The following is a 27,023-nucleotide window of genomic DNA, read 5'->3' as shown; positions in this document are numbered from 1 at the left end:
GATGCCTACCCCCGAAGCACCAGGCCAGGCCAAGTACCCCCGGGAGCAGGCATCACGCCCCCGGGTAAAAGCCCAGCGGCCCTTAATAGGGGCTCTTTGGACTTTGTCCTGGCGCCATTGGCGCCAGGCTCATAAGGGGAAGTGTTTGGTGCACTTACCTGAAGCAGACCATGCTGCACACTCTCCTGATGCAGACCATGCTGCATGAAGAACCAAGCCAAATGAGGTTTAGGAGGGACTATTTTTCTGAAGGAACTATTTTGTTACCTGGGTGGGGCTGTGGAAGAATACTCACCTGGAACTTCTTCCAAAGCTATTTAAGCCACGCCCGGACAGCCACACGTGCTTCGCGTTGTTCTGCATCCCAGCAGCTGAACGCTCACCGTGTCTGCTCCTGCACCTGGACTCCAGCCACGCCTGCCTCGAACCTGGAACACCTGTAAGGGAATAAGAGAAGAGAAAGGCAAAAACCAAGAACTTATTCAACCTTCTTACCTGCACCCGGAATCTTCACGCCAGCATTCCTGAAGGAAGACTTCCATTTAAAAGCACTGCGTTGCTCGCTGCAGTGCCGTGCTCCACTCACCTGTTCCCGAGACGCCGCCCGGCTCCATCGCGGCTCTCAGCACCGGTCCCCACATCTCTGCACCTAGGGCAGAGAAGAAGAGACAAAAGGTGAGCAAGGGAACACAAGAGGAAAGCCGAATTTTCAGCCATATTACTTACCGGCTTTTCTTGGTGAACCATTGCACATCTCGGGTCGGCGCCGCATCTTTGGCAGGTACCGCACCCCGGCCCCTATGGGGAAAGGACAAAAGACATTGCTGGGGAATTATAAAGACATTTAGAGGGGTCGCCCTCATCACTAACTCACCTGATTTTACCACCGGCAATTTAACCCCTCAACGCATCGCCTTTGTTCTGCACCTGAAATAAAGGACAGAAAAAACAACATAAAAGGAGGCTCACACTTGAACTTTTGCATCTTCATACTTACGGCGTATAGCTCAGAAAAGTCAAGTGGATGTGCCAGCGCCATTCTGAAAACCAGTGAAGTAACTGGACGAACGCGCGCCCCTGCACCAGAAGCAGGATGGAGAGTTCATCCTTCCAAACCATAAGGTGAGCTTAAACCGGGGGTTTTGGAGGAAGTCAGAGAAGAACGAAGGGGTAAAGGGGAGAGCAAGCACACTATTCAGCAGACAGTTAATCCCCTTTCTCATCTGCAGAAGGATATTCCTACGGGCCAGACAAGCAAGATTTGGGGGTCCTGTTCAAATCGGTGGTCTGAATTCTGCGCATCACGCTTGAAGAGGCCACAGCAACCCAGACCAGACCAGCTCCTCCGTGGGAGCCAGGTGAGCGTTACACTTCCCTAAACATTCGTCAAACTTTTCGCCTAGCCAAATTCTTCTAAACTCTGTGGCAAAGACTTAACCGTTTACTACCAGAACTGTGCTAGCCTATACAAAGTCTCGGAACCATTGACTTTGGCCCAGGCCTATGAACTGAATTGCTGGTTGTAGTTTACTGAAACCTTTTGCCCTACCTATGAAAGTATTTGGGCTGTCTATTCTTATAACCTTGTCTTTTTACCCCTTTTTAAAGTATCTGAAGTGCCATTTTGCTCCCACTTCAGGGTAGCTAAACTCGTTCAGTAACTTATTGGTTGTGTATTTGTAGTGTATTAGTGTCTGATATTGAGCTGCTCTTGCTAGTGTAATGTTTTCAAACTGACTGTGTAAATAAATGTATATTCTTTTACCAAGAAACCTTGAGTAAGTGTATATTTGAAGCACTGTATTTGTTGGTCCTATGTGTAACTTGTTCTACTGCTCACTCAACTCTTGAGATAAGTCTGGCTGCTCAGCCACTGCTACCACATAACTGTGTAGTACAGGCTTGTACCAAAGGTGAAATTGTACTGACACTTGTAGTCTTAATTGCTTGTAGTTCGTTTGTTTGTTTATTTATTTGTTATGCGTGCCGGACCCAAGGGTATCAGGGCGCAGGTGATAAGAATATGTACAGCTTAGTTACAGAGGTCACGGATCATAGATAAAACTGTTTTCCTCGGAGTTACAGAGGTTGAGGAACAGAGCAAGTAGTGAGGACATACATATGTTGATAACACGTCATATTTAGCAAACATTAGCATACTAACATAACTTTATCCAGAGTACATTAGAGGATGTCGAGATACATGCAAGCAGGGCCGATATAAATGCAATAGGAGGATATAAGTTACTTTTCTTTCCTTATGAGCCATTTGATTATATTCTGCCTGAATTTGATGAAGGTTTGGTCTGATCTGAGTGTATGTGCTAGTGAGTTCCACAGTTGTGCTGCCCTAACTGGGAAGCTAGAGCCTCCAATGGTGGATAGTTTGAAGCGTGGCACTTGAAGACAGTTGGAGTTGGCTATTCTTGATTGAAGATTTTCTGACAAATCGATCTGTTAGGTAGCGAGGGGCTTTTTTGTTTAAGCATTTGTGGATGAGGGAAGCCGTTTTGAGATGGATTTTTTCTTGGGTGGATAACCATTTATGTTTCCTTCTTATTTCAGATATGTGTACTCTTCTAGGAATGCTTAAGGCAGCTCTAAGCCCATTGTTTTGGAGCACCTGTATTCTATTGATAGTTTGTTTATTGGCCCCTATGTAAAGGGCATTACAATAATCAAGTTTTGATAGGATGAGAGCTCTGGATAGGATCATGCAACTATCAACTGACAGGAATTGTTTCCCAGCTCATATTAATTTGCATGTGTATTCTGTAGAAGAAGCCAGTGGGTTTACCTATTTGGTAAATGATAAGGTTGAGTCTAAGTAAAAACCTAGGGTTTTTACTTCTCTGGCGACATTGATAATGTTCCCATCGATAATGAACAATGAGTAATTGGGGCTAAGTTTGATAATGTGAGATGCGGTACCCAGGATGATGAGCTCTGTTTTGTCATCGTTTAGGCACAAGCCATGATTGGCCATCCATGCCTGGACGATGCTATAGACTCTGTTCACCATAGCCAAATCCTCCTCATAATCCCCAGTGAGTGGTAAGAGAATCTGGGTATCGTCTGCATAATTGGTATAGGTGATACCCAGATGGTCAAGATCATCAAAGAGTGACTTGGTGAAGATGTTATAGAGCGTTGGCGAGACACATGATCCCTGGGGTACTCCACACGTAATAGGTATGGGGTCTGCTGCAGCTGATGGGGAGAAGACCCTCATAGTCCTGTCACTGAGGAAAGACTGTATCCAGACTATAGCTTCTTTTGAGAAGTGGGCTGCTGAGTCTAGGTGGCTGCATAAGACTTTGTGGTCCACCAAGTCAAAAGCAGCTGAGAGGTCTAGTAGGAGGAGAAGTGCTAGTTTCCCCTCATCTCTTAGTGAGTCTATTTGGGCCTTCAAATCAATAAATGCTGTTTCTGTGCCATTTTGTGGCCGGAAACCAGATTGGCATGAGCCTAGGAGTAGGTTAGCTCTAGGAAATTTTGAATTTGGGAGTATGCTACCTTATCTAGGATTTTTCAGAGAAATGGCACAGTGGTGATAGGCCTGTAGATGGTGGGTATGTTGGGGTCTAGTGTTTGTTTTTTCAGAATTGGGAGTACCCAAGATTAATTTAGATTGCGTGGGATGGTGCCAGTGGTGAAGGAGGCATTGATGAGTTTGGTGATGAATGGAGCTAGATCTCTGGCAGCGTCCTTGATCAACTGAGCTGGGCATTGGTCACCTTTGCAATTAGATAGTTTAAGCGCAAGAATCGTTTTCTCTACCTCAATAATTGAGACCTTGGTAAATGAGTATAATGAGAACCTAAATTGAGTATAATCTTTAGTCTTGGGCATCAGTATTTTATTAGGCGTCTGAGCTGATAATAAGGCTTTCTTTTGAGCTATTTTGTTTTGGAGATTGGTGACTTTGTTGACTAGTGTGAGCTGGATGTCCGTGCACCAGGTTTTACCTTTGATAGAATCATCCTGTGCTATAATAGGAGTTTCTAATTATTTTAGAATGGTGAAGAGCTCCTTCATGCTGGAGTTGGCTTGTGTGATTCTGTTGTTTTAGGATTCTTGTTTAGCCATGAGGATGTCCTTTTTGTATTGAGTTGAAATATTTATTAGATTAGTTTTATTTTCTGTTGTGGGATGTAGTTTCCAAGCCATTTCACATCTTCTTTTCTGTAATCTTAGGTTTTTTAGATGGGGTGTGAACCAGGTATTGAGATGATTTTTAGGTTTACTATTATATTCTTTCAATAATAGACCTGGGTCTGCGCGGTCTGGTAGAGAATTGAGATTAGGTAGGATATGGGGTAGAAGGTTGTCAACTGTAATATTTTTCTTGTGTCTGGGTAATGTAGAGAGGGCGGGAGGTGGTGTTGGGGCAGTAGGTCTTTTAGTATTTAGAGTAAAGGAGATAAAGTAGTGTTCAGTCGATATTTGTGGGGAGATGGATGAGATGGAGAGGTTACAATTGTGGTTGGCTATCCAATCGAGAGTTCGACCCTTTGATATGCGTAGGTGTGTTCACTCTCTGTGTGAAGCCCAATTCTGTCAGGATATTAGCTACAGAAGTAGCCTGGTGGTCATTAATATCATCAAACCCTAGGTTAAAATCTCCTAGCAGTAAGGTTTGTGAAGAGTTTTTTAAATTCTCCGAAAGATTGTGGGAATGTCTTCATTGAAGGTGCCGATAGGGCCTGGTGGTCTATAAAGGAGATGGATATTTAACGTTTGGGAGTTGGCGGTAGGTAGTTTAATAGATAGTGACTCACAAGATTTAAAATTGGGCGTGGAGGTTCTTCTCATAGAGAGATTTGTTTTGGCGATGATCGCTATTCCTCCACCATGTGATTCTGGTCTGTCTGCTCTAAGGATGTTATATAGTTATCAGGGACTGCTAGAGTCAGTGCAGGGCCTGCTGCATCATGTAGCCAGGATTCTGTGATGGCAATGAAATCGTAGTCATTTGCCAAGATAATCTCTGCTATTACTGTTGCATGGGCAACTAGGGATCTAGCATTTATTAGGGCACCTTTAAGGTCAGGTTCTGAGTGTGGTATTTGGAGCAAGTTTAGGTGGTCATGTAAATTGGTGGTAGTCTTACTACTTTTAGAGTGAATCTTGAAATTGGGTGGTGGGGTGGTCACCGTTATGTGATGTGCTTTTGGGCGAGTATGGTCTAAATTGATATTATATTTACTGAGGGGTTCGAATATTTTAGGCAATCGTGCACGGAGTCTAAGATTTTTCTGTGCTGTGTTACATGGGGTTTTTGTGATAGATAGCACTGTAGGTATTTCTACATTCACTGGAGGCAATTTAGGGGACATGGTGATATAGGCGGTGGTGGTAGTAGACCATACCGTAATAAGAAGTACTGTTAGGTTAATGAATGTAGCCAGGTAAACTCGGATTGACGAGGGGAGGTACATAATGTCTTGAGGCAAATTAAGCAGAGAGTCAGCAGGGCAAGTATAACAATAAAGTATTGGCAACACAAAGGTAAACAATTGGCAAGGCTCAGTAGGATGGACACATTAATAACGCAATCAGGTGCTAAGCCTTAACATGTCTAGAAAATGTGTGATGCATGTTGCAGGTAAGAATAGCTAGAACAACTAGGATTGCTAATGGTGCCAATGTATACGGCAAGAGTGTCCAGTTAGGCCCACTTAAGGAGAGGCAGCCCAGAAGGTCACCGACAAGTAGGTGCAATCATGTATTAGCATCTGGATTTCTATGGATGTAAAACATATAGCTGTGCCCGAAGGGTATGCGCATTTAGATAATGGTAAAGTAGAGCAAGCACTGCTTAGGTATAGCCCAGTAATAACTGGTGGCAATAGGAATATTTTTAAACACTGGCGCAGTCTTATAGAGTGGCAGTGTACAATTAATCATCATGCAGTTGGTCACAGATTAAATGTAGCATTTGAGATTAGCAGAGGAGCTAAACATGCATAAGGTGTATTCCAGAATAGAGCTGTATTCCAAGCTTGTCGATACCGGGGTTGTAGCGACCGTCATTTCAATAGTAAACGCATTAGCATTATAGTAGATGTCATTATATGCGGTGATAATAGTAGGCTGGTGACTGAGGTAAAGTAAATGGCAATTGCATAGTTGTAGCATACGTTGGGATGTGGATATCCCATAGGCTTACCAGCATTGCATACTAACGTTACACCGCCATAGTAGAATGCAGAGGTAGACAAGATTGTACAATAGGCTATTTCTTATGGACAAGTGTCCCAGTTTCAAGCTCGAATGGAAGGTAAAAAGTGTGTAGGTATGCCAGAGTAGCCTGTAGTTTTTTTTCCCAGTAAATGGGTGGGGGCTGATGTAAGTACCTTAATGTGGCGGCTCAGAGGCGCACAATGGTGAACAGACGGCAAACAGGAAGAACGCCTTATTCCTCAGGCCTTCTTCTGCAAGGACCGGCTTCCGCCTACTGGAGGCGGGTGTTGCTGGATAAGGCACACAGTTGCCTACTAACCGAGGGGAGCTTCGGTTTCGTCCCGCATCACGCCGGCCATTTTGTGGTCAGGCAGGTGATGCACGCTTCAGTGAAAAACAGCTGATTTCAATAGTCAGCTCGCAGCATGGGGTAATATACACGGTAATATGCACGCAATGATTGTGCTGTGGGTTGCACCATGTACCGTGGGTCATGCAGGGGAGGGCTGCTATGAAGGGGACTGCTCCTGCAGTCTTGGAAGAGCAGGGCTCCAGCCCTCTCACGAACAGCAGACGGGCTAGAATGAGCGGCAGACGGCAAACAGGAAGAACGCCTTATTCCCCAGGCCTTCTTCCGCAAAGGACCGACTTCCGCCTACCAGAAGCTGGTGTTGCTGGATAAGGCACACAGTTGGCTAGTAACCGAGGGGAGCCTCGGTTTCTTCCCGCATCTCGCCGGCCACTTTGTGGTCAGGCAGGCGATGCGCGCTTCTGTGAAAAACAGCACAATTTCAATAGTCAGCTTGCAGCTCAGGCATCCAGGGGTAATATACACGGTAATATGCACGCAATGATTGTGCTGTGGGTTGCACCCTTGCACCACGTACCGTGGGTCATACAGGGGAGGGCTGCTATGAAGGGGATTGCTCCTGCATTCTTGGAAGAGCAGGGCTCCAACAATCTCACGAACAGCAGACGAGATAGAATGAGCGGCAGGCGGCGAACAGGAAGAACGCCTTATTCCTCAAGCCTTTTTCCGCAAGGACCGGCTTTTGCCTACCAGAGGTGGGTGTTGCTGAATAAGGCACACAGTTGCCTAGTAACCGAGTGCAGCCTCAGTTTCGTCACGCATCACGCCGGGCATTTTGTGGTCAGGCAGGTGATGCACGCTTTGGTGAAAAACAGCTGATTTCAAAAGTCAGCGTGCAGCTCAGGGATCCAGGGGTAATATGCACAGTAATATGCACGCAATGATTGTGCTGTGGGTTGCACCCTTGCACCACGTACCGTGGGTCATACAGGGGAGGGCTGCTATGAAGGGGACTGCTCCTGCAGTCTTGGAAGAGCAGGGCTCCAGCCCTCTCACGAACAGCAGATGGGATAGAATGAGCGGCAGACAGCAAACAGAAAGAACGCCGTATTCCTCAGGCCTTCTTCTGCAAGCACGGGCTTCCGCCTACCGGAGGCGGGTGTTGCTGGATAAGGCACACAGTTGCCTAGTAACCGAGGGGAGCCTCGGTTCCGTCCCGCATTGCGCTGGCCATTTTGTGGTCAGGCAGGTGATGCACGCTTCGGTGAAAAACAGCTGATTTCAATAGTCAGCTCGCGGCTCAGGCATCCAGGGTTAATATACACGGTAATATGCATGCAATGATTGTGCTGTGGGTTGCACCCTTACAGCACGTACCGTGGGTCATGCAGGGGAGGGCTGCTATGAAGGGGACTGCTCCTGCAGTCTTGGAAGAGCAGGGCTCCAGCCCTCTCATGAACAGCAGACGGGATAGAATGAGCGGCATACCCAAAGGGTACTGCATGTGATTCTGCCTAACACCTCCACCACCTGTGGCAGTGTCAGCCCAGCCACCACCACCCCAGGTAGTGTCAGCACAGCCTCCACCACCTGTGGCAGTGTCAGCCCAGCCTCGCCCACCTGTGGCATTGTCACCCCAGCTACCACCACCGCAGGTAGTGTCAGCCCAGCCTCCACCACTTGTGGCAGTGTCAACCTAGCCACCACCTATGCCACCTGCACACACTGGTGTCTGACAGCGACAGTGCACATGTGAAGCAGGACAGAGCCTGTGCACGCACCAGCACCCCCCTGCGCCTTGGCCACAGACAAATGCTGCATGTGGAGATTGCCGAGGAGTCTGACTCAAATGGTGAACAGGAAGTGGCCATGGAGTCCTTTGAACAAAAGGAGGGAGATACCACACCTGGATTCAGTCCAGCCACACAGCCTGTGACCACTGCCAGATGGTAACCTGCGCGCAATAAGGGCACGGCTAGACCAGATCAAGCGCCAGCAGGTGGACATACACACAATGGCTGATGAGCAACTCACAGATATGCGTGAAATCCGCAAACCATACAGGTGAGCACCCGCCACATGGCACACGTCCTAGGACGTGCAACATCTGCCATTGTGACACTTGGTCAGAGAGTGCCTGAGCACACAGAGGCCTCATCTGCCGCAACAGAGGCCCTAACACAGGCCATGAAGTTGACATTACAGAGCAGGCTCACTAGAACGCACACCAAGGCGAAGGTCTATCCACCTCCTCAGCACAAGACTCCAGGAGTCAGACCCCAAGGCCAAATGTGCCCGGAAGTAATGCATGGACATAGTGGTGACACTGAAGCATACTTCTCGGGTTGTTCAGTGGGTAGGGGGCTTGGGGGGATTTTGTGTGGGTAGGCTGCTTATGGGAATTTCGAGTGGGTAGGGTGTTTTGGTGGATATTGAGTGGGCAGGATGTATTTGGGGTGGGTGTTGGGATGGGATGTACACTACATGTATATCCAGAATGGCACTTCACATCATGAAAAGAAAATTCACACCTTCAACCTTGAATGGAAATCAATCATTGTGTGCATGCATTTATTGTGTTCAATGAACAGTGAAGATAGCATTGCCCATGTAAATGGCAGGCAGCATAAGAAAAAGTTCTATCAGATCCTGATGTGTAATGCAACCCACCCTGGCATCTTAATGTACAGTTGCGCATGTGTGCGATCCGCAGGCACACCTTCATCATCCTCAGGGGGGGCATGTGCACATCTGTGGGCAGGGGTACATTGCGCCAAATGCATATGTGTTTACAGAAACTTGTAACATGGGTAAAATCGGCGGGAAGGTTTGATCCGAGACAAACGGGATTTGTTAAAAACGTGGGAACAAATATCAGTCTATTACTGTTAAATCTCCTAAACCTAGAAGCATTTTCCTAAACCTAGAAGCATTTAAAGACAGATCGGTCACCCATGCAGCATTCATCGACTTTGAAATTGGCTCGATGCCATCAGTAGAAGCAAGCTATGGAAGAAACTTGAAAATTGAAATTGCCCTACGAATATACTTCAGCCTACAAAAGCTCTTTATACCAACACGTCTGTCAAGATAAGACTTTCACAAGCTGGACATCTATCTAAAGAAATTCTAACAGCCAATGGTCTGAAGCAGTTCTGCCTTCTCGCAGCAGGCCTCTTCAGCCTCTACATTTTAAATATTTTGGAAACTCAAAAGAACATCTCTGTCAATCCGCCAATACTTAACAATACTCAAATCGCACATGTACTGTATGCCGATGACTTGGTAATCGTTGATAAAATGCAAGTGGGACTCCAAAAAAGAAGAAACGATTTCTCTTCATACATCGATGCTAACGACTTAAAAATAAATGTCAGCAAAACTCGAGTCATGACTCTGGCCCATAATCAGAACCAGAAGCAAAAGCGTTTAACAATATTCCTTGAAGGAAAAAAATTGGAAGTGGTAACTACAATGAAATATCTAGGCGTAACGATAAACCAGTCTCAAACATGAAAAACAATGGGTAGAAAGCCTGAAAGAAAAAGCCTTATCCCTCACTCGGCAAGGATTAATATTGCTCCACAAGTATGGTGACTACTCTCTAAAGCCACTGATAGCATTTTACAGACAGAAGATCATGGTTATCCTAACATATGGCTTAGAAACTATGCTAAACGCACCGCAGGATATGTGGATATGTCTAGAAGGGCTAATATGGAGGAGGATCCTGTCTTTGCCACCAGCATATCCGGCTCCACGGATATGTCATGAACTGGCACTGCAATCGTTGGAATCAGAGAAAATCTGAATATCCTTAGCTCTATATCGAAAGACCCTTGTACAAGATCAGATACCATCTATCGACAGACTGCGCGAAAAGGAAATAACAATAAAAGCCACAGCTCTGAACTTGTGGAAGGATCCCTGTCTGAAAATACTAGAACGTAACGATATCACCATGGACATGTTAATAAATCGACTGCAGAAAGCGAAACAAAGACTACAAAGGAACGACTGGAGTCGAACGATCCAACAAAATACACAGTACAAACTGTCACTAACACATGAAATTGATGTTCGACCATTGAACCAACTCCCACGGTATCTTCAAAAATGTCCGGAGCAAGCTATGAGAGACACCTTTCTGAGACTGCATCTCAATATATTACCGACCAGAGAGATACTGACAAAGACGAAACAGCTGCCTGAATCCAATGCCTTTTGTAGATTTTGTAAAGTAGAAAATCAGATAGAGACGATGGGCCCGATTCATGGAATAAATCTGTGCCGAAAACATGGCGCATGCGTGCAAAATGCACGCAAGCGCCCGTTTTCCGATTCATGGAACACATTGCGCGTGGCTTACCTGAGACCTGCGTTGAATCCGCGCGGGTCCAACACGTCACTACGACATTACGAACGCCTTGCGCAAGACGCCCAGTGAAGGGGCACACTGTCCAGCGCACACACCTAAAAAGGGGGCAGAACACGTGAAATGGGGAAAAAGCATAAATGTGGGGTTACGTGGGAAGTACCACAGTAAAATACTCGCAACGCACACACGCCTGCTACCAACACGTATTCATGGAATTGAACAGGGCTCTCCTGCGTGCGGGAAAAGACACACTAATACGGAAACATGTCCGCCAAGCGAAAGCAGGCGTAAGCGTCACTGTCCACCTAAAACAATGCATAAAATGCGCGCACAAACACAAATGCGCATATACAGCTATGATGAATGTACCATTCCTCGCAGCAGTGATCGTGGGACACCGCAGGAGGAGGAGGAGGATAACCAGGCCCTGCATTTCTTTTACCCAGGACCAGCCTTTTTGGGATGCCTGATGACCAGGTCTATGGCAGGTATAGGTTTCCACATCATATCATCCTAGACCTAGTCACTGAGTGGGAGGATGACCTCACATCACCCACCCTGTGCTCCCAAGCACTGAGCCCCATGGAAAAGGTGCTCAATGTACTGCATTTTTTGGCCACTGGTTTATTTCAGCAGACCATAGTTGGGGTGTCTCACAGCCTACGCAGTCACGCTGCCTACACCAGGTGTTGGTAATCATGACTGCACGCCCCTCAATCCGCAGGCACATATACATGCCCAGAACACCCGCAGAAAGGCTGGCCGTGGTCCAGGGCTTTTATGGTGTGGCACACCTCCCAAAGTGCTTGGTGCCATTGATTGCACACATGTGGCCCTAAGTCCACCTAGGGCCACATAGCACATCTATCGGAATCGCAAGCACTGCATTCCATCAACGTGCAGGTTGTATGTGATGCCAAGGGAATCATCACCTCTGTATATGTCAACTATCCAGGGTCCACCCTTGATAGTTTCATATTCAGAATGTCACCCTTACACCGGGACCTGGAAACTGGGAGCCATGGCAACACATGGCTCATTGGTGAGTATAAAAACCTGTGCACATGCATGTATGTGTGACACAGACAAATAGACAAAGCCAACTAATGACAACCATTCTCACCTCCCCAGGGGACAGTGCATGCCCTCTGAGCAGGTACATGATGACGCCAATATGGAACCCCACCATACCACCCCAGGTAAGATACGACGCAGCCCATATTGCAACTAGAGCCTTAGTGGAGCGCACATTCGGAGTGCTAAAGTCACGCTTCCGTTCCCTTGACCACTCCGGTGGACAGCTACTATATGCACCACCAGTAGTGTGCAGCATCATTGTGCAAGCATGTGTCCGTCACAATGTTGCAACACAGCATGGCGTACCGCATGGCGTACCAGTGGACATGGTGGTGCCCCCAGATCGCCAACCACATGCACGCCCGCTGCGCATTGGAGGGGAAAGGGCACGTGGCGAGGCAGCCCGTACCCAGCTTGTGGTGCAATTGTTCACCTAAAATCCCACCCCCCCCCCCCGGAGTGCACACAGGCCTGGCACATTCCAGGTGACAATCGATGATGACAAAGGGACATTCATCTGTCCCAACCTCACCACCCTGAGAATGTGTTCTTGGAAGTGCTACATTGTGTGCATCCCTAGCTACTTGAACTAACCCAAACCCGTGTGAACAAAAGGCACACATTGAAGATGTAGTATGCCACTAACCCCATGGAAAACAGCACATCTAAATCCTGGAATGTCACCTAAACACTCTCAAACTTCATGTCACCCGGTTGCCACACCATGCCATGTCAGGCAATGTCAAAATTGACAAATAAATGGCCAACACATAATGCTACTTTCACAAAGTGCAGTTCGACAAATGGAACTGGGTCAGAAATAACTCACTCTTACACATCAAAATTATATAGTACACAGGAACATCCATCTTCCAGCATAACATATCATAAACACAGGACCCAACAGTGATAATGTCAGACAGTGACCAATCACAATAGCGCAAGTGCCTCAAAGGCACAAAGCTACCACATGGACCCCTTCTATCTTGAGTGTGTCTCTGCTAGCTAAAGGGGGCAGGGTAAAGCATACAGCAGGAAGGTCATCAATAATGGAGACAGTCAAGGAAATACATGAAGATGTAACATGAAAAAATGCACATTAACCAATGTCCAAAATAAAAGGTATGATAACCATGCACTGGACAAACAATCATGAAGCCCCACTAGGGGTGTATACACAGGTCGGCCTTCAGGCAGACCACAGAACTGATGGAATGCCAATGCCTCTGTGTAAGTTACTTTCACACGCTGCCATCCTTGCAAGCCCATGGAAAGGGGAAGTAGGAGTGGCATATGGGTCTGGACCCTAGGGCACAAACAAGGAGTGTACCAACACGAGACAAGCCTTTATGGGCACAGCCAGAACACACAGTGGATGCCTTTGGATGCCACACAAAGCAACACACTGTCACATGAATTCTTGAATGCACAATAGAAAAAAACAAAGTTTTAGAAACAATTGCCATGGTGGGCCAGGGGGTGGGGGGGCACCCATGTGTGGATGTTGAGAAAAAAGCCCTCCATGGTTCATGGCCTGCACAGCTGGCATAGAGTGGGAGAGCTGTCGATATTTTCATCACCCTCTGGTGTGGCATTAGGGGGTGTATGTGGTAAGGGAGTCTGACCACGTATAGCCCTGATCTGCTCCTCAATGGCAGCGAGCATGCAGGCCTGAAAGGTTTGATTCTGCATCATGATGGCCTGGAGGTCCGCATGCAGCACCTCACATGATGCACAGATGCACAGATCTCCGCTTGAAAGACCTCACAGGTTGCACGGAGTTCGACAGGACGTTGTGTGTCACCTGCTCCATCTGCTGTTCTGGCCGTCTACTGCATGCCAACTCGAGTGCAGTCAGAGTAGATCTGAGGGAGGTATTCTCTTCCCTCAGGGCAGCCCTGTGGGCCTCAGCCTCAGCAGCTATGTCTGTGCGCAGAGCCCCCCAGTTCAGCACGTCGGTCCCTGTTGCTGGCCAACATGTCCAGCATGTGTGAGCAGCATGTGGACTGAAATGCCTGCTGCTGGAGCTCCATCTGTCTTTCAGAGGGGAGCATGGAATTTGCCACCCTATCCATGCCCTGTGCCAACATCTCACATGATGCTCCCTGTTGCTCTGCAATAGTATACATGGATTTCTACCACACAGTATTTCCCGGGGGCACACGCCCACCGCATTGCCGTACCCCACACCCGTTAGACCCAAGCATACCTGGCCCTTACTGCGCTGGTGCTGCCTGTGGCTGCATGACTGAATTCCTCCCTTGATCAGCTGCCCCAAGAACAGCAGCCAATAATGTGGAGCATGACCCTGCAGCCGTAACCACCACAGAAGGACATAACAACATTGACTGCCCCTGCGAGGGGTCTACCCCCCTGCAGGTGTTTGTGACATAACAGCATCCACAGCAGAATCACTAACTTGTGACAGCAATGAGGGTTGCATGTCCGATTCAGCACCAGAGGCATAGGCGTACTCAGAGGTGGACTGAGAGACACCCCTGGCCAGGATGGTCTGTAGCACCAATGGATTCTCATGGGCTACCACACAACGTCCTCCACTGGTGCCTGGTTGGGGCTCAGTGTACATCTCCTCCTCCACCATCTCCTCCTTCTCTACTTCCTCCTCCACTGCATCCATTGCCTCATCACCTGCAGAAATGCAAAAAAGAGACATGAATACACATGTTAATAGCATAGGCCACACACATAGGCATTGCAATGTTGTCAGGCAACACATGACCCTGCCATGTCACACATGACACAAACTGAGGCAAGCACGCAGTGTCAATGAAATGGAAGGGGAGCCTGAAAGCAGACATGGATGTGTGTCAAAGGGCAAAAAAACACATGTACTGCATAGAACATAGCACCTGCATGACACACAAGCATGCCACTGGCATAGTCAACCAGCCTCAGATGGAAGTTGAATACTACTGTCCATGAGCCATGTACAATGCATGTCAGACCGTGTTGTAGCAGACAGTGTGGGGAGGTGGCAAGTGCATTGTCTCAGTCATCTGGGACTACAGCAGGGGAGAGGAGGACAGAAAGCACAACACACGAGGAAGCATCAGATATGCCTCCAGACCCAGAGAAGCTACACCTCCAGTTACATAGAGGCAGGGAGGCTGTACCAGAGGGAGGGCCCAGCTCAACACAGACGAGAACCACAAACTAATTTGCATGAGGAGCAACTGGCCCTGAGAGAGCATGAAAGGGATGATGAAAGACCCTGAGAAAGAAGTAAATACTCGAGATGGAGTAGAAGGAATTGCTGGCCCAGGACCAATAGGGACTTGCTGAGAATGCAAAGGGTTCAGGAATGAACAATCATAGCAACTGTGAGCATGTGCCATCAACACAGTCCTGGGCAGATACCTTGCACGAAGCTCAAAGGACTTGCCACACAGTCCAGTCTGGCAGAGTTGCAGAGGGAAGAGTGTAGAATCTCAGAAATCCTGGTAAAGCCTGTTGCAGTAGTCCGCCATAGGAATTACCAGTCCTCTGGAGACAGTGAGCTGCTGGGGGATGGAGAAGAAAGGAAGAATGCATCTGAGGAGGAGCAGCTTGCAGGGTGACCTCACAGAGACGTCAGTCATGTGACCATAGAAGGCGAGTGTTGAGTGGAAAATCAGCACAGGCTATCCGCAACCACAGGTTGGAGCAATAATAGGGCCAAGAGAGGCTGGACAGAGAGTGTCATGGAAGGAGGGAGCAGGTGTGGTGATGAGGATGTCCTCTGTATGTAGCACATTGTTTGTATGCAGTCTGCATGACAACAGGCAAGTATCAGTCGAACATCAGATGGGTCACACATGGCAGTCATGTCAATGTAGCCTGAACTGGCAGACAATCATAACACATCACCCAAGCAACATACACATGGCCTGGGCACACACGCATCACCACTCACCGGACATTGCCTCATACATTGGCAGGTCTCCCACACCTTACACCTGCACCACTGCAATGAAATCACTAGCGATCTCCTCATGTCCATTGAGTTCATCGTCCCCTGGTGCTGACCCACCACCAGTTACCAGAGTAGACGCAAACTTGGCAGCCAGCTAGTCTTTTGCTCGGCGCCGGAGGTCATTCCAGCGCTTCACGACATCACCAGCTGTGCGCCTCTCATAGCCCAAGGCGCTAATACCGTCCGAGAGTCACTGCCAGTGGGCCATATGCTGAGCAGGCGTATGTGTGCTCCCTGCCTGCACCAGCATGTCACGGCCGTGATCCAACATGTAGTCCACGAGCGTGTCCAGTTCCTCATTACAGAAACTCATCTTTCTCGACATGTGGGATTGCTGTGCCATGTCTGGGGTCCCAGCCTATACCACTGGAGCACGCTTCTGCCTCTTGCGAGGTGGTGCAGACCTTGAGTGACTTGTATCGCCCTGATCAGTAGGGGCTGGAGTACAGGTGGACTGGCCTATGGAATCAGCCACTGATGTTAGTACAGAAGATCGGCTTGCATGTATCTGTAGCTGGGTGCTGTTGCCAGGGCCCTTCACCACACGTGACCTTGCCTTCGGGACATGGAAAATCAGCCATTGAGTCACCCTGTGCCTGGGCTGGGACCACTACAGTCCGGGCTGGCTGACCCTGAGCCTGGGTCGTGGTAGCTGCAGCTGCCCCTACAGCTTCCACACCCTGGCTGCTCTGGACAGCCGATGGCACTGCTTGTCTGGGACCAAGGGTGCTGGGGATGTCGGCAGCAGCTGCATCTCCCTGCCCCGGTTGGGCGGGGGGCAGAGCTATCCCTGCATGGGCCTGGACAACTTGCCCACGTGGACCACCTTGGCCAGCTTGGCCACGCTGGCCACGTCACCCACCTTGGCCACGTCGCCCACCTTGGCCATCCTGGCAGGTTGCCCAACTTTGCCTCCCTTCCCTCTAGTTGCCCTCCCAGTCATGGCACTGATGGACTAGCACAATGGGAGGTGCAGCCAACAATTGTCCTTGGCAATTGGAGTGAGGGGGCAGGGTACGTGACAGAAACCGTACCACTGTGCTCCAGCAAGGCTCTCTGTGACCCCTGGGGAAAAACTAATGGGTCGCGCAACCCTCAGGCACCCCAAAAACAAAAATCAATGTGTGCGCGACCTCTCAGTAGCCGACGTGCGGGTAAAAAACATCCCGCAGTACGCTGTGGGACCCAGCAACACAAAAATGCATACGCGAGGAACACGTACTATGACCTCGAAAATGTGGTACGTGACACACAGGGGCAACCACATGCATGCATGACTCACTGTCTGCCTCGTAGTATGAAAAGAATCACACACGCGTGTGCGCGTAGGCAACTGCCCCGCCAAAAGAAACAAGAAGTACGCACTGGCAAAGTAGTGAAGTAATCGCGTGTGAACCCACAAAAATATTAAATTCACGCATCCATCCCCACGAAAAGCACGTACATTGCACTATAATCCTACACACACCTTTATCCCATACTGAACGGCAACGGCCAACGTCCAGTGCGCGTCACGTAACTTGGGCGCTTAGGGCCTTTCCTCTGATTACATGCTAACGCGCTGTTTTCGCACATGCTGAGTCACTGTGTTTCCGGCTGCCCACGTGAAAGAACACGGAAGACCCACGCTCCTGCCTACAAGGCCATTTACCTGCCTCCAACTGCCCCGAGCTGCCTCCTAGGAGCCATCTGCTGCTGCCAGCCCACTCTGTGTGCCTGCTGCCCACGTGCCCTGCATTTTGGTGCCTGCTCATCAGCCATTGCCAGTGATCCTGTTGCTGTGACCACCTCTGCTGATCCTGAAGACTCCTGACTGCCATACCACTGCTCCACAGCCCAGCCCCAGGACCTCCTTGCCCACCCACACCTGCCTCGGGGTTGCCATGTCTGACACCACACCATCAGAGGCAAGTGGCATCCCCCCGGGAGAGAGGCAGAGGGCTGTCAGCTTCTCAGCCAGGGAAGTTGGCATCCTGGTGGAGGGAGTCCTGGGGCATCATGATGCCCTCTTCCACGGCCCATCGCAAGTCGGCAATGAAGGACGGAAGAAGATCTGGAAGGACATAGTGGGTGCCATTAACGCGGAGGGGGTGGCACCCAGCGACTACCAACATGTCCTCAAGCGTTGGGAAGACTTCAAGTCCAGCACCCACAACAAGGCCCAGTGCCTCCTCAAGGCTGTTGATGATCGAGCGAGGCACCGCGGCCATTTGACCACCGACGAGAGGAGGGTCCTGGAGAGTTTCTACCCAGCGCTGTACCCCCAGATCTTGGAGTTGGTGCTCCGTCTGGAGTCGACTGGTAAGTGTTAATGTGTTCTTGTCCACCATAGTGCATGCGCATGTTGACATGTGGTTGGTGTGTGCACCCTGCTCTTATGTCTGGCATGCCGTGTTGGAGCGAATGAGCCAGCGGGCACAGGGGGCACAACTCACCATCGCCTGGGCGGAGAATACTCTGCATCGGGCGGAGAGGCAGGCCGAGTTCCTCGAGGAGTCTCGCAGGGAGTTTCAGAGGAGCATGATGGAGTCCCTGCAGGCCCTCGAGGGGAGAGCACAGGCCTGTCTCAAGGAAATTGACGCATAGTTCAATGATGCCCTGGCTGAAACTCTTCTGGGAAATGGTGAGTCGTAGCACTAGCCCGCTGCCTTTTTTATATAGTTCTTTAAGAGTAGGTTTCATTTTATTTTTATTTGGAGTTCCTGGACTTTGCTCCGCATTTTGTATATAGTTATTTTTCTATAGTACTTTTAGGATGTTCTGGCATTTTTTGGGATCATGGACCCGGGATCATTTTTTTTTCACCATGGAGCAATGGTTTTATTATGACTTGGGTTTAGAATTTCAGATACAACAATGGATATGCACCAGATTTTTGAGTTTTTCATTTTTTCACTCGCATTTTTTTTATCTGCAATGTACTTTTATTTTCATTTTTAATAATGATGATTTGACTGTTTTTTTTATGTGTGTCATTTCAATACATGTTCATTTAATACATTTATATACGTTTGAATCCAAGTGGTGTCTGCTCTCAATGAGTTGGTGCATGTTTCAATCTTCCATGACTATATTACGTGTCCCTGCTAATGAGCAATGTTGTTCATGTGTGTGCAAACATGCATGCATGTGTGAGTTTGTGATTCCCATGCCATGGGGCATGTAATGGGGGGAGCAGGACCAATGGATGTTGAGGTGCACATATGAGACACATGCTACATGATTGCATGGTAGACAAATGTGTGGGAGGGGCATGATTCGGGGCCTGCCTGCAGGTTGCCGTCACTGGTGGGGGACATGAGTCAGGGCCTGCTTGCAGGTTGCCATCACTGGTGGGGGGACACGAGTCGGGCCTGCCTGCAGGTTGCTGTCACCGGTGGGGGGACATGAGTGGGGGCCTGCCTGCAGGTTGCCGTCACTGTTGGGGGGACATGAGTCGGGGCCTGCCTGCATGTTGCCGTCACTGGTGGGGGGACATGAGTCGGGGCCTGCCTGCAGGTTGCTGTCACTGGTGGGGGTGGGGGTATATGAGTCGGGACCTGCCTGCAGGTTGCCGTCACTGGTGGGGGTGAGGGGACGAGTCGGGCCTGCCTGCGGGCTATGGTCCCATGTGGGCTGCCTGCGGGGTATGGTCACCGGTGATGGGGGGTCCCATGTAGTGTGGGCTGTCTGCGGGCTATGGTCCCATGTGGGCTGCCTGTGGGTATGGTTACTGGTGATGGGGGAGTCCCATGTGGTGTGGGCTGCCTGCGGGCTATGGTCCCATGTGGGCTGCCTGCGAAGCATGGTCACAGGTGATGGGGGGTCCCATGTGGTGTGGGCTGCCTGCGGGGTATGGCCACAGGTGATGGGCAGTCCCATGTGATGTGGGCTGTCTGCGGGTTATGGTCACAGGTGATGGGGGTCCCATGTGGTGTGGGCTGCCTGCGGGGCATGGTCACAGGTGATGGGGGTCCCATGTGGTGTGGGCTAGCTGCGGGCTATGGTCCACTGCTGAAATCTGGCTGTCCCATGGGGAGGTGTCTGCTTCCAGGGGAGTTGTGCATGTATCGTGGGGTACGTGCAGCCCTTTCCACGCGATTTCACAGGTGCGAGTGGGGTACGTGATTTTGCTGGGGTACGCGCACGCCTTTCCACGTGATTTGGCTGGTGTGAGCGGGGTACACGATTTTGCTGGGGTACGCGCAGACATTTCCACGTGATTTGGCTGGTGCGAGCAGGGTACGCGATTTCGCTGGGGTACGCGCTGGCCTTTTCACGCGATTTGGCTGTTGCGAGCGGGGTACGCGATTTCACTGGGCTACGCTCAGCCTTTCTGCGCAATTTGGCTGGTGAGAGCGGGGTACACTCCGATTTTTCACGCGATTATGAGGGGGGGGCTGTGTGCTGGCACGTGGATGGTGCGGGGCCTTGCACCGTATTGGGCATTTCACTGGCTTTTTCCTGAACAAGGGGCCGTGTTGGGGGCATTACTTGCGTTGCTTGCTGCTCATTGCGCCACGGCTACTGATGCCTCGGGAAATCCCTAAATACGCATGCTGCGCAATTGCTGGTTTGCGCCACAGCAGGTGCACGTGTGGCGCACGCTCCTTCTCGGCGCATGGCACTTGCACTTGCGCTGCTTCTGCGCTGGATTCTATGAATTGGGCCCCAAATATCATATCATCATGCAGAAATCCAATACCATCCTAACCAACGCTGGGCTTTAATACTGGCAGGAAATGACAATTCGTTAATCTTCAGAGTCATTCAATTCTGGAATTCAATAATGAACTAAATTGAACTGGCACTGAAGTGAAATTTACAAAACAAAGAAAGGAAATGTAAAACTGATTTTAAATGAACATTCAATAAAAAAAGAAATTTAAAAATGTGTTGTACAACATGCCGCATGCCAACACAATCTTGCCCACATTGTCTGGCTTGTACATGAGGGCTCCCCAAGTACGATGTAGACATCGGAAGCATGCATTCTAAATGCCAAATCTGTGCTCAATTACCACCCTGGTCCCAACGTCTGCACAATTGTATGCCACCTCCTGTGGTGGTTGTGGATTCCTCAGGGGGGTCATCAACCATTGGAGCTGCGGAAATCCGGAGTCACCTGCAAAGGGGACAGACATAGGGTATGTCAGTGGATACAGTGGATTAGTGTACCTTTCAAGCACTGTGACAATGGTCATGGTAAGTAGAGTGCCTATAAGCGGTAACGTTACACCTGTATGCATGTGGGTCATTGAATGAGTGGTGTACATTCCTTTCAGGCATGCTATCTCGGTACTACGTTGCTTCCATGTCGCTCCGATACAACAGAATGGTGTTTGCAGGCCCAACACGAACATATGGGGAATGGACAGGAGGTGCACAGTACTCACACCATGGTTGAGTTCATGTACATTTGTGGGTCCACTTGGCCTTGTGGCATTCTGACCTCCAGTTGTTGCAATGGTACGTGCATGTGACAGGGGAGGAGGGCAGATGGGATGTGCAAGTGCTTATGTGGGCACAGGATTGGTTGCTGATGTGTGCCACAGTGGGGGACACTGGCTGGGTGTTAGACAGGGGTGGACACAAGTGTGGTATGCACATGCACCGTATGGTGAATGCTGGGATATAGATTCGAAGGGGTGGTGGTGTAGAGTAGGCAGGGGCATGGTGCCCTGTGAGTGCCATGTGGCCAAAGGCCACTTGCGTCAGCGGCAGAGGGGTGATTGTCAGGGGAGGGTGAGTGATAAAATTGTCCAGCCCCAAGTTGCCTGGGGCCTTGTGCTCAATAGTTCAGGATACAGTTTCACAGAACATGCGATGCAGGAAGGAATGCAGGTAGCGTCTCTGGAGTCCAGTGAATGGTTCTTAGGGTTAGGGTTCAAGTTAGACTAATGCCCAAAAGTAGCCACAACAGTCAGATGTCTTGCACAAGCAAGTTATGGCAAAGCCAAACGTGTTAGAAATAAGGTTTATTATAAGCCCATTGACTTATAATGGGAGTATAGGGGTAGGTTAGAAATTCTGTAACTTACCCCCGTACTCCGATTCTTACCAAGACAAGGCAGAACAAAGGAAGAGTGTCCATAGTATTCCCAGGAAACTGTATGGCAACCTGTCCGGTTCACCAAAGCCTTGAGAATAGTTTACCTTGCCAAGCTGTGAAACATGACAAGGCCCAGACCACTGACAGGTGGTCTGGGATTTACTGAACAAGTTTGACAGGAGAAGGTCCCACCTCCATCTATGGGGCTCACTGAGAGCTCAAATCAAACTCCTGAGAGATCTGACAGATCTCTCTCTCAGACCATCCTGTGCGTGACAGCTCATTGACACTTGACAGGTCACTTCACCATCCTTCCACTGGGTCTGACCACTACTGAGCACAGCAGAGTAGCTACCCCTGTAGCTGTCATTCAGTAGGGTGTCAATGAATGACTTAGCAGTCATTCCATGTGGGTTGGCACAACGGCATATGGGATTGTGATCAGCAATCACCACTCGCAACCTATTGTCTGATGTCTCCAAAGTCAAAGGGCTAATAAAATAAGGCCTGGTTTCGGATAGCAAGGAGTTCACTCCTAAAAGTGAACTCTGGAGTTGCTGAATTCTTGTCTCACGCCTGTCAACCTGGTGATAGAGAATGAGACTCCTACATTGGTCTTCCTCTGAGACCCCATCGTGGGCCAGCAGAAATGTCTGTTATACCACACAGGTGATATATCCTGACACTAGGATGCATCACCAGGGGAATGTCACACACCAACTGTAGGAGGAAGGGCCTCACAACCTGAGTAACCTCTGACCTCTCAAGGTGTGCTCTGGTGGGCTCTGTGGGCTTACATTACAGTAACCCACCTTCCTGTTGAATTCTTTGCTTCACTGGAGGTGAAAGCCTCCTATTGGAAGCAGGCCTTTCTCCATAGGCCTAACCATGATGATTTCCTTTTCTGTTGGCCCATACTTCTTGGTCTCCTAGAACTCTCCTCTGCCTGTATACTAGGCAGCTCAAGAGGCCCATTGGATTCAAGGTTTTCCGTGGGTCCCTCTTCCAAACTAGGAATGGGGACACTTCCAACTACCTCAACATCAGTTGTAGTTAAGGCAGGGGGAATATTCTCCTTCGTTCTGCCTCTGTTTCTGACTCTACTGGCCATGGGTTTCCCTTTAGGCCTAGGCTTTCTCTTAGGCTCGGCTAAGACAGCCTGATTTTGAGACCTAGTGCTTGAAGGGACTGGTGAGGGCCTATCAGGGCCTATGTCTTGAAGGCTGAACTCACCCAGCACTCTTCTAGGAACCACTCCCTTCACATTGACAGATGCACTGACCATTTCTCTATTCACAGCTTGAATGACAGGTTCTACTGGAACATTAGGAGAGGGCCTACCAGCCAACTGACTATCCCCCACAGAACTCTGGCAAGACCCTGTGGGTGTCTTACCATGAAGGAAGCTATTTCAGTAGGACTGGGCCCAATGTTCCTAACAGTAGAGGTAGTTACACCTCCTAGCTGAACCCTATCCTCATAAGAATTATTACTATGCAAGAGGATTGGAATAGGAGCCAATGCTCCAGCACTACTAGTTTCCAAGGAATCTAGACTAACTTCAGACTCTTCTTCTGAGTCAAAGCAATCTAAAAGGAATAAGAGATGGCCACCTCAAGATCTGCCATCTCTTATTCCTCATACTGAAAGAAGGCAGGCCTGGCAGAGTGGGCCCCAAGGTTTCACCCTTACATTTAGGGTCCCCCTTCATGAGGTCACTTGCTCCACAAGTGTAACAAGTCCCACTGGCACTTGACACATAGGGAGGCTTAGAGTAGCCACTCACATCCCTGGGAGGGCTAGTCCAACTACCCTGACCTGATTCTGATGACTTACCCTCATTAAACCTTTTGTGGGCCTTCTTGGACATAGTTTTATCAGTACCCTGCCCTCTTTCTCTTTCTGCTTCTTTCCCTCCTCCTGTTTACCTGAAGCAGGCTTGTACTTATGGGACACTCTATGTGATACCCATAAGTCGGCAGCAATGGCTAGCCTCTTAGGATTTAACTCCTTTGAGTCAGCCAAATGCTGCTTAAGCTCTGGGGAATAAGAGGCAAAAAATATGCACAAGCATGACCAAATTGATCATGCCCTCAAAGGTGGTTACTTGATAGCCTTCTATCCAGCCACATAAGTTCATCAAAGAATCAGCAACAAACCTTACATATGTCATACATTCTTTTCTTTTGTATTCTCTAAACCTCCTCAAGTATTGGGCAGGAGTCTTCCCAAATTTGAGGATAAAACATTGTTTAAATTTTGAAAAGTGTAATTTATCAGCCTTTGACACTTTCATAATGGCACAGCAACCACTCTGCTGATCAACCATCCAATCCTGTCAGCATCACTCACTCCTTGTACCTCACCTGCATACTCAAAAGTTACAAGCCAGTCAATATCATTCTTCTCTTCATACATACTCAAGAAAACTTTAGGAAACCTAGGATGTGAAGAGGACCCAGAACTATCTCCAGATCATCTGGAAGAACCTTGTGAAGCCTGAATCTTGGCAGGCTCCAGCTGGTGATCCCTGTCTTTCTGCCTTTCAACCCTCTCAATTTCCAATTTGACCATTTCAAGCTCTTTCTTGGAGTGGAGGCGAGTGTAGGCAGTCTTTGCAGTCTGCCTTTTTGTTTTCCTGGACAGTGTTTTCCCAGTAGTCTTTCTACCTTTTTACCACCAAGGCTGAGCTACCTCATAAAAACCGTGTTTCATCGCAGAGCGGAGGCGAGTGTAGGCAGGCTTCGCAGTCTGCCTTTTTGTTTTCCTGGATGGTGTTTTCCCAGCAGTCTTTCCACCCTTTCACCAGCAAGGCGGAGCTACCTCATAAAAACCTTGTTTCAACCCACGGAGTGGAGCGGAGTGGAGGCGAGTGTTGGCAGTCTTTGCAGTTTGTGCAATCCGTGCATGGCCGGGCGCCGATATTCCGCCACTGTTATTCCAGTTAAGAAAAAAGTTATTTAATACTCTATTTACTTACGGCGGGTCGGACTTCCATTTCTTTCTCCGTAGCAGTGTGTGACTTGCGACGTTTAGCAAAGCTGAAGTACTAAGAATTTGGACTATAAACTTTTGTTTCTATTGGCTGGTGACAAAAGAAAAGACCTTGGGTGTTTCTTAAATATAGCATATTAGCAACGTCAATCTTCGGGGACAGCGGGCAATTAAGCCTTTGACCTGAATGCTAAACGATGTGAAAGATCAAAGGAAAAATCTCTGCTCTACTAAAATTTCTTTCCCACTGATCCTAAACTTCGGGGGCTGTGTGCTATTTAGACTTTGACCCGATTGCGGACTGTCTATTAGGTTCTTGAAGCTACCTTGAAAATGTACAATTTGCGGAGTACATTGAATGCAAATGAAACATGCTCCAAAGAGACTGATGAATGTCCATTTAAAGAACGGAACATAAGCTCAGAAGGTAAAACATTTCTCAAAACGATATAAAAGGGGGAGGAGTATTTCGCCCCCCCGCCCAGTGTCTTCTTTTGATAATCAAATTCCAACAACCTCTGGCTTTTTGGACTCTATTGTGGACCCGCAAGCCCTCTTAGGGCAGGAAGTGGGAATCTCGACTCCTGTGAACCATCTTATTCGAGACTCACTTCATTCTAATCTGGACTACACATTAAGGACGACTACGATGAAAAATGCTATTTTTACTAATTTCTCTTTAGGTACAGCAACTGCCTCTGATTGCTCCCTAGTATGACCTTCGAATAACGAGTCGAGAATAGAGACCCTCAAATGCCTACAATTATGATAAAACCACGTGATGAAGATCTGCTGGAGATAGAAATGTTAATACCCCCGAATTCATCATACGAATTGAATAAAATATCAGAAGAACAGAATCAAGACTTGGGGTGTGAGAAGTCTCCTTTAGAGTCCGCCAAGGTGGTTGAACTTTCTCCATGTAAGCAGCCACAAGTGCAGGCTGAATCAAATACAACATTGATCCCTCCAACAATTACCACCCTGAATTTTGTATTAAGCACATTGGTGAAGCTTTTTGAAACCATTAAACTAGAGGTACAGCAACACAGAGGCATATTGCTAGAAATAACGAAGGAACTTGAGCTGAATGATATCATGATGACAGCAATGAAATCAGCAGTTAACGAAGGTTTGGGAGAAATTCAAAAGGAATCCCGGAACACCTCCAATGAACAAGCAGCCCAATTGGATCTAGTTACAGATCAGTGTGGAAATTTGAAAATTGAACTAGGGGCTCTGGTGGAGAGATTAAATCCCATTCCCAATGGTAATGAGGGAAGCCACCATTTGATGACTCCCCTTTATCAGCTTCAGTGATGGAGGAATTCTTGTGGATGGCTCATGTCATAGACTTGGATGCCACCTGTAAGGATATTGACCATGAGCTCCCAGGAAATGTCCCCACAAATGCTGAGGATTTGGAAGGGGAAGTCAAAAAGAAATTGTCAGGTAAAGCTAAAAAGAAAAAGAAAAAAATGGTAAAGGAAGGTTCCAAAAATTCAAAAGCTCTGGTGAGCTGTCAGACCAAAGGTAAGAGAAAACATTTGACAACTAATACAAATTGTTTTGTGAAGAATGTAAAAGCAAAGGTAGGAGAGGAGGAAAGAGAAGATAAAGAAAAGGCCCCCAAAAAGGGAAAAGGGCCAAAAGGAAAGAAGATCCCTAAGGCAAAGGATATGAAGACAATAAATGAGATTCCAGCGGCTGAAATAAGGAAAACCACAGTGCGTAGCCAAACAAACATAACTGAACCACCAAAGAGAATTGCCCCATTTTTTATGCTAGCAAAGCAAAAAACGAAACCCCTGAAACCTGCAATAAAAATAGCCCCTACCTTTTTAAAAGCTAAACAAGACTCAGAGGTAGGTCAAGGGGGAAATAGACCTACCCCAGCTATAGGAGTGGGGTTGCCAGCAGCAGAGGTTTCTACCCAGCCAGAAGGCTTGGCACTATCGAGCCCACAAATCCCGCCACGATTGAGGGAAGGGATAGGTGCAAAAGACTGTTTTCCGGTGCAACCATCGCCATGTCAAAACTTTGAGACTCTCAACAAAAAACCTAATATTATGAA

General features: G+C 48.5%; 1 long non-coding RNA gene across 1 annotated transcript in view; it reads right to left on the bottom strand.

Moving 5' to 3' along the window:
* Positions 1 to 6,945, bottom strand: part of LOC138528999 (uncharacterized) — a 61,103-nt gene extending 54,158 nt beyond the window's left edge. Inside the window, exon 1 of the long non-coding RNA XR_011284369.1 lies at positions 6,360 to 6,945. This is a non-coding gene — a long non-coding RNA (uncharacterized lncRNA). The remainder of the gene's footprint in view (positions 1 to 6,359) is intronic.
* Positions 6,946 to 27,023: the final 20,078 nt, after the last annotated feature.

Source organism: Ambystoma mexicanum, chromosome 1q (assembly GCF_040938575.1).
Source record: "Ambystoma mexicanum isolate Mex_15411 chromosome 1q, UKY_AmexF1_1, whole genome shotgun sequence".
Classification (NCBI taxonomy): Eukaryota; Metazoa; Chordata; class Amphibia; order Caudata; family Ambystomatidae; genus Ambystoma; species Ambystoma mexicanum.
This window is presented reverse-complemented; position numbering and strand designations above follow the sequence as displayed.